Source organism: Anolis carolinensis, chromosome 5 (assembly GCF_035594765.1).
Source record: "Anolis carolinensis isolate JA03-04 chromosome 5, rAnoCar3.1.pri, whole genome shotgun sequence".
Lineage (NCBI taxonomy): Eukaryota > Metazoa > Chordata > Lepidosauria > Squamata > Dactyloidae > Anolis > Anolis carolinensis.
The window spans coordinates 112,839,917-112,848,971 of record NC_085845.1 but is presented as its reverse complement, the minus strand read 5'-3'; positions in this window follow the sequence as shown (position 1 = coordinate 112,848,971).

The following is a 9,055-nucleotide window of genomic DNA, read 5'->3' as shown; positions in this document are numbered from 1 at the left end:
GTGAAAGGTTACAAAAATTTTGGAAAATGATCCACGTAGAGTCGCAAAAAATTTTGAAGGTGAAATTCCCAATGAAACCTGAGTACTATTTATTAGGATTATCAGATACATCGCTGAAATTGGATACTAACGATGATAAATTATTTACGTATATTTGCGCTGCAGCAAGAATAACAATCGCAAAAAGATGGAAAACAGAAGAGATTCCGCAACTGGAAAATTGGTTGGAAAAGGTAGATGAAATTAAGGACATGGACAAATTAACCTTCTATTTGAAAACAAGTAGAGGAAAACTGATTAAAAACACAAATTGGGAAAAATTTGACACATACATCAACGAAAACTTAAAACAGTAAATTGAGCCGGGACACAGTAACAATTATATATTAATGAATTTGTTTTCCGAAAAGGGGATAGAATGGAAGTCATCATTGTACCCCTACCCCTCTCGTGTTGATCCTTAGGTGTCTGTTCCCCTTCTCCCCCCCCCCACCCTTATTTCCCTTCCTGGCTATCCCTCACTGTCATTTGTTTTTAAAACCATGTCTATGTATTGCACTTACCCTTCAATAAAAATTTATATAAAAAAAAAATATTGATGTATAGGCTTATGTAGTAAGAACTGTTATTAAATAACACATGTAATTTGTTGAGTACATCAAAATGGTATATGAATCAAATATTAGTACAGATTGGATCAGATTTAATCATTAGTCTGGGGAACTGACTGGAATGCAGCCTCCGTTATGTCAAAATGGAACATTGTTCTATTACAAAGAATATAGTTTTGATCGTTCAAAGTCTTCTGGTACAGGAGATCTAGCAGATATATGGTATTACAACTGATGCATGTACTTTACTTACTTACTTAGGTGATCCCTCCTAGCTCGAGGACGATTGTCTTTCATCTTGGGTGTGTGTTCTTAGGTGGCTGAAGAGACCAATTCTTGACCCGCATATTCTCTCGCAGTGAGGACATTGGTTTCCAGGTGGAAGGCGGTCCCAGTCGGGGTTAGCTTTTTTTTTTTTTTACATTTTAATATATATTTTTATTGAAGTTTTACCTTATAAGATAGAGTAAATTAACATTGAAAGAGTGAGAACATTTGATTGTATAGAAAGTGGGAAAACTGAGCTTTAAAAAGGATCAAAAAGGGAGAGAGAGAAAACCAAAAACCAAAAAAGAAGCTAAAATGTCCATATTTATATAAAAAGAAGAAAAAAACCTGAACAAATGGCGATATAAAAATGCAAAGTACTTGGCAAAGAAATACACCAAAAAGCAAAAGCAAAAAGCTCACTGTTTCACAACCTGTTCACAAGCCACCAGCAATTGTGAACTGCAGTTCTTTTTTTTCTTCATCATAACCTTTTTTTTTTTAACAGAAGGAAGTTAAACGAGTGGTGAAAATTAAAATTTATAATAGTCAAATTTGAAACCCCCACGTTGAAATGGGTCTTTCCTTCTAAAAACCTTTTGAAGGGATCCCAGACTTTCCTAAACTCGGAAGGGTCTTTTGACTGGAGATACCCTGTCAGAATGTCCATCTCAGCCACCGTCACTTTCACAATCCATTCCTCCATTTCTGGTGTTTCCTCCAATTTCCAGGCTCGTGCATAAACTATTCTCGCAGCCGTTGTCATCAAAGTGAAGAGCTTATCATGTGGCTTCAGCAGTGATGTGTCTGTTATTCCTAGTAGGAATATTTCTGGGTGCATGGGTATTTTTAGCTTTAGTATTTTTATGAATCTTAATCCAAAAGTTTTTTGCCTTCTTACAAGTCCACCACATGTGGAAAAATGATCCTGTTGCTTGTTTACATTTCCAGCAAGTGTTTTTTAATTGTGGCTGTATTTTGGCTAATTTAACAGGTGTCATATAAGCTTGATAAAACATTTTGTAGAAATTTTCTAGAAGGGAATAGCTTCTGAAAATTTTTATTTTTACTTTCCAGAGGTATTCCCATTCATCTATGCTAATCGAGCGACCAATGTTTTTAGCCCATTTTACCATACACTCCTTGATATATTCAGCTTCTGTGTGTAATTTTAACAGGAGATTGTAAAGCTTAGATAGTTGTTTATTTCTTAATTGAAGTATCTTATCGAGGTCTGTCTTTTCTACTTCAAATCCTGTATGCACATCTTTTTGATATTGTTGGTGTATTTGTGCATATTCAAACCAGTTCATGTTGTAGCCCTGCTGGTTTATTTCTATCATTGATTTCAGTTGGAGGTTATCTTGTGTTTTCTTGAGTATTTCCGCATATGTTGGCCATCTTTTACTGCCCTTTGAATTTCCACTTTGTTTGAAAGCTTCTTGGATCGAGGTCCATTGTGGTAATTTTCTGTAAAAGAATTTTTTATATTTGTTCCAAGTATTCATCAGAGTTTTCCTAATTGGGTGTTTATTAAAGTTTGAGTCTTCTGCCACTTTCCCATAAATTAAGTATGCATGTAAGCCAAATTTTAAACTATCTCCTTCCAGAGTTATGAGACTTTGATTGTCAAGATGGATCCATTCTCTTAACCAAATCAATATAGCTGCTTCCCTGTATAATTTTAGATTTGGGAGAGCCAGTCCTCCTCTTTGTTTAGTGTCTTGTAAATTTTTCATCTTTATTCTCGGTTTCTTCCCTCTCCAAATAAATTTTGTAAGTTCAGCATTCCAATTCATAAATTCTTTTTCCTTGATGTCAATTGGAATGTTCTGATACAAGAAGCATAGTCTAGGTAAAATATTCATTTTTATTGTAGCTATCCGTCCTAGGAGAGAGATATCCAGATTCATCCATTTTTTCAGATCATTTTTTCTTTTATTCCAGGTTTTTTCATAATTATTTTTATACAGATTTTTGTTATTCATTGTTATGTTTATTCCTAAATATTTTGCTTGGAGAGCTATTTCAATTCCTGTTTCTTGACTTAATTCTTCTTTTTCTTTATTGCTTAACTTTGTCGCTAATATTTTTGTTTTGCATAGATTGATTGAAAGACCCGCAACTGAACCAAATTGATTGACCATCATTTTTGGAAATTCTTTCAGTGGATCTTCTGACATTAAAATAATGTCATCTGCAAACAACTTTATTTTATATTTTTGGTTTTTCACTTTTATACCAATCAGGTCATCATCTTGATGTAGTTTTCTTGCTAGGATTTCTATTGCGAGTATGAATAGTAAGGGTGAGAGGGGGCATCCCTGTCTCACACCTCTCTGTATTGGAAACATTTCAGTCATATCTCCATTAATTTTAATTTTGGCTCTTTGTTCTGTGTATATGGCTTGTATTCCATTAATGAATTTCCCCCCATATCTTAGGTTCTTTAATAGTTCAATGATGAAATTCCAGTTTAGTCGGTCAAAAGCCTTTTCAGCATCCAATAATAAAAGTGCCCCCTTTTTGAGTTTTGCGTTTTGAATATGTTCAGTCGGGGTTAGCTTGACGGTCCTTCCTCTTGGCACGTTTCTCCCTTAAGCCCTCCATTCGTGCCTCTTCGAACTCCGCAGCACTGCTGGTCACAGCTGACCTCCAATTAGAGCGCTCAAGGGCCAGGGCTTCCCAGTTCTCAGTGTCTATGCCAAAGTTTTTAAGGTTGGCTTTGAGCCCATCTTTAAATCTCATTTCCTGCCCACCAACATTCCGTTTCCCATTCTTGAGTTCAGAGTAGAGTAACTGCTTTGGGAGCCGGTGATCGGGCATTCGGACAACGTGGCCAGTCCAGCGGAGTTGATGGCGTAGGAGCATCGCTTCAATGCAGGATTTTCCTGAGGCAACGCTGATGGAAATGCTCCAGGAGTTTGGTGTGACGTCTGTACACAGTCCACGTTTCGCAGGCGTAGAGCAGGGTTGGGAGGAGATTGGCTTTATAAACAAGGACCTTGGTATCTCTACGGATGTCCCGGACATCAAACACTCTCTGTGTCACGACCCAGGCTGCAGAGCACCAATAACCATACACAGAGGCCAGAATCTATCTAATAACTTTATTGTAGGAATATATAAAGTTAATAAAAATAAGTGTAGAAAATAGTCCAGAATTAGACCTTTCAGGAAAGGTCAGAATTAGTCCAAAAAAGCAATGTCCAATAAGAATTATTAAGGTCCAAAGTTGTAATCCAATAACCGAAACACTCACTTTGCCAAGCAAAGTGAGGGGAGATGACAAGGTCCTTTAGTCCATGAAACTTGAGCGAGGCTAGGAAATAACTTGATACTTGAAACAAGGCTTGAACGTGGAACAAGGTAACTAAGAACAAGAACAAGGTCCGTGGAATAACTTGATAAATCCGTGGAACAAGGCAAGGATTGATCCTGGGAAACAAGGCAAAGTCCGTAGATAAACAAAGGCTGGGAAGCAAGGCGAAGGCTGGATAGCAAGGCAAGGCTTGAGCAGGAGCGAGGCTTGAACCGGAGCGCGCTGTCCAGACACAACTCGCTCCGTAGGCTGACGAATTGACTCCGCGAAGTTACTACGCGGGTAAAACACCTAAATAGAGTCTAGCTTTCCCGCCGAAGCAGTTCTCTGGGAATCAGAACCGAAAGCTAACTCTGAGACCAGATGTGAGACTCCCCAAAGATTCTCACGAGAAGCAGTCTTAATTGGCCACATTCTTAGCTGCAATCCTCGCACTCCTGCGCGAAGCTGAATCCAAACTTCTCTGTTGTTTACAAAACTCCCGGCGCAAGAATACGGGAGAAGTAGGCTCTGGGCTTGTTTGACATACTTCTGGGAGACAACTTTCTTGCAGGTGCAAGGTTCCCAGATCTGCCTGGGAAAGATCTGGCTGAGAGGAATCCAGTTCAGACTGGGAAGGTAAAAAACCCAAGTTTTCATCTTCATCAGGAATTACAATGTCCTGAGCAGGACTACAAGGCCCATGGGTCATCACACTATCCCCCTCCTCAAGGCCCCTCCCAAACTGGGGCCCTCTCCCCGAGGCGCGAGGTCGCGGTTTGGTGGGATAGGTCTGATGAAAGCGACGGGTTAGATCAGGAGCATGGACTGTGGAGGCGTCTTCCCAAGAGCGTTCCTCAGGGCCAAAACCCACCCAGTCAATGAGATATTGTAGGCGGCGGCGGTGAAAGCGAGAATCCAAAATGTCCTCAACCTCGAACTCCTCCTCCCCATTCATCAAAACAGGAGGGGGGGCCGGTTGGTCTGTATCAGGTCGCACACCATCCGCCGGAAGGAGCAGGGAACGGTGAAACACTGGGTGAATGCGCATTGAACGCGGAAGTTGGAGTTTGAAAGTCACGGGGTTAAATTGCGCCACCACTGGATAGGGACCAATGAAACGGGCATCTAACTTCCGGCAAGGGCGGTGGGAGGGCAGAAAGCGAGTGGACAGGAAAACCCGATCTCCTACCTTGATTTCGGGGCCCGGCTGGCGATGTTTGTCAGCGTGGCGTTTATAGTCCTCCTTGGCTTGGTCCAGTTGCTGGAGCAAAAGTTGTTGCACCGCTGTGAGTTCCTGCAGCCAATCCTCTGCTGCGGGAACCTCTGAAGTTTCAATGACAGGGGGAAAGAAACGTGGATGGAAGCCGTAGTTTGCAAAGAACGGCGTTTCTTTTGTAGAAGCTTGAACTCCATTGTTGTAGGCAAACTCAGACAGTGGTAACAGAGAAGCCCAATTGTCCTGTTGATAGTTTACATAACAGCGAAGATACTGCTCCAAAGTGGCATTGGTGCGCTCCGTTTGCCCATCTGTTTGGGGATGATGAGCTGAAGATAAGCGAGAGTCTATGCCCAATAGTTTTTGTAGTGCCTTCCAAAAACGAGAGGTGAATTGAGATCCACGGTCTGTGACTAAACTCTTGGGCAATCCATGTAGTCTGAAAACATGTTGAAGAAATAGATCCGCAGTTTCCTTGGCCGTGGGGAGGCCTTCGCAGGGAATGAAATGGGCTAACTTGGTGAAAAGGTCCACCACCACTAAGATCGTGGTGAATCCACAGGAAGGTGGTAGGTCAGTGATGAAATCCGCGGAAATTATTTCCCATGGGCGAGATGGGGTAGGAAGGGGGTGTAAAAGCCCTGAGGGCTTCTCCCTTCGTATCTTGGAGCGCTGGCATACTGGGCAGGTGTTGACATATTTTTCCACATCCTTGCGGATCTTGGGCCACCAAAAATCCCTTAGGATCAAATGCATAGTTTTAAATAGTCCGAAGTGTCCTGCTGGTTTGCAGTCATGACACAGACGAAGCGTTTTTTCCCTGCCCGGTCCGGGTGGGATATAAACATGATTTCTATAGCAGAGCAGCCCATCTTTAAGCGAAAAGGGAAAGTGCAGACCTTGGCGAAGTTGGTCCTGCGCCCAGGCATCTGCTTGCTGACTAGCCCTGATTTCTTGAGCACAGATGGGTCCTGGAGTAGGGGAAGTTGAACCAATGGGAATGGATTTGGTGTTCCCCACCGTGAGCGTGGCAAAGTTCTCGGGTTGTAGCAGTTGGGATTCAAAGGTCTCCTTGCGTCCTGCAGCGTATTCCGGTTTACGTGACAGGGCGTCTGCTTGCTTGGTTTGGGCTGGGGTCACATAATGGATCTGGAAGTTGAAACGTTCAAAGAATAAAGCCCAACGTTGCTGCCTCTGATTTAGTTTGCGGGCAGTTCTTAGATGTTCTAGATTACGATGATCAGTGTGGACTTCAATGGGAAATTTGGCCCCTTCTAGCCAATGTCTCCAAGTTTCAAAGGCTGCCTTTATGGCCAGTAGTTCTTTTTCCCAAATGGTGTAATTCCTCTCTGGTGTGGTTAGTTGACGAGAATAAAAGGCACAGGGATGGAGGTGATCTCCCACCGGTTGTAAGAGTACAGCCCCAATTGCCACATCAGAGGCGTCCGCTTGCACCACAAAAGGGGTTCCAGGATTTGGGTGCTGTAGAATTGGCTGGGAGGTGAATAGTTTCTTTAGTTGCTGGAACCCTTTCTCTGCTTGATCAGTCCAGCGGAAAGGCTGTTTTCCACGGATGCAGCTAGTGATGGGGTCGGACCAGCGGGCAAAATCTGGAATGAACTTGCGGTAATAGTTCGCGAACCCCAAGAAACGCTGTACCTCTTTCTTGTTAGTTGGCGCCCGCCATTCCAATACTGCTGAAACCTTGGCTGGATCCATGGAAAGTCCTAGAGGCGAGATGCGGTAACCAAGGAAATCTACCTCTTGTAGATCAAAGGCGCATTTTTCCAGCTTGGCATAAAGTCCATGGTCCCGCAAGCGTTGTAACACCATTTTGACGTGGTTCTCATGTTCTGATTGTGATCTAGAAAACACCAAAAAATCGTCCAAGTAGATTATCAAGAACCTGTCTAGATAGTCCTGAAAAATGTCATTGACAAAATGCTGGAACGTTGCGGGGGCTCCGCATAAACCGAAATTCATAACTCGGGACTCGAATAGTCCGAATTTGGTCTGGAAGGCGGTCTTCCACTCGTCTCCTTCCCTGATACGAACTAAGTTGTAAGCCCCCCGAAGATCCAGCTTGGTGTAAACCTTGGCTCCTCGAAGCCGATCCAGTAGATCCGAGATTAAGGGCAGGGGGTAGCTGTTCCGCTTGGTGATATTGTTCAATGCTCTGTAGTCCACCACCAAGCGTAGTTCCCCTGACTTCTTCTTCACAAACATCACTGGGGAGGCGGCTGGGGATTGAGAGGGTCTGATGAATCCCTTGCGAAGGTTTGTCTCTAGGAATTCCCTGAGAGCTTCTTGCTCTGGTTCAGTCAGGGAGTAGAGATGCCCTCGCGGGATCGGGGCCCCCTCCACCAAGTCAATGGCACAGTCATAAGGTCTATGTGGGGGTAATTTTTCGGCTTCTTTCTCATTGAATACATCCCAATACTCGGAGTACTTCTTTGGCAAGGTGATGATGGGCTCGGTGTCTGTGGCATGGCATACCTTGGCTACGAGGCAATGGTTTTGGCAGTACGGTGAAGCAAACTGCAGTTCTCTGTTGGACCAGGAGATGTTAGGGTCGTGGAGAGTCAGCCATGGAATTCCCAAAATCACAGGGAAATGGGGGACCTCGGTAACAAAGAAGGAAATCTCTTCCATATGTTCCCTTATCCACATCCTGGTGGGTTCCGACCACTGACTTACGGGGCCCGTCTTGAGGGGACGGCCGTCTATGGCTTGCACCACACGGGCATTCTTGAAATCATGATATTGTAATCCCAGAGAGTCGGCATACTCTCTATCGATGAAATTGTTGGTAGCTCCAGAGTCTATCATGGCGTGGATCATGACGGGTCCCCTTTTTGCTGACCATAATGTAACCACGAGAAGGAACAGGACCCCGGTTGGCGGCTCTTGGATGGATTTTTTGACCGGGTTGGCGAGCCTCTCTACACCCGGTCGTTGGCTTCCCCCGCCGGCTGTGTGCCAGTCGGCTCAGACGCCTTCGTCTCCGTGGAGGACGCCGCCGCAAGACGGGCGGCAGGCTTCCCTTTGGCTGGGCACTCTCTGGCGAAGTGGCCCCCGTTCCCGCAGTACCAGCAGAGGTTTAAGCGTTGACGACGGGCCTTCTCGGCGGCATCTAGTCTGGGACGCACATTGCCCAACTGCATCGGCACCTCCTCGCCTCCTCTGGGGTATGGGGTTGGCGGTGGGGGTCTCCACACCGGACGTGGCTGAACGCTGGCGGGAGCGGGGGGTTTTGCCCCGGCTCTACTGCCCTGGCCTCGAACCCACTGTTTCCTGTTGGCAATCATGACTTCAGCCCGTAAACATTGATCAATGAGTGCCTCGAGGGTCTGGGGAGGATCCACCTTGGAGATTTCTTCCAGCATTTCAATGTTGAGACCCTCCCGGAATTGTCCCCTGAGGGCTACATCGTTCCAGCCGGTGTTGTGGGCCAGTACTCGGAACTCGGCTATATACTGAGACATAGGTCTGTCTCCTTGGAAAAGGCGACGGAGTTTGTGACCGGCTGCCTCCAAATTGTCCTCGATTCCCCAAGTCTCCTTGAGGTGGTCCAAGAAGTGTTGCGCTGATCTTAGGTGTGGAGAGGCTTGGTCGAACAGTGCCGTCGCCCAGCTGGCCGCTGGCCCGTCTAGAAGA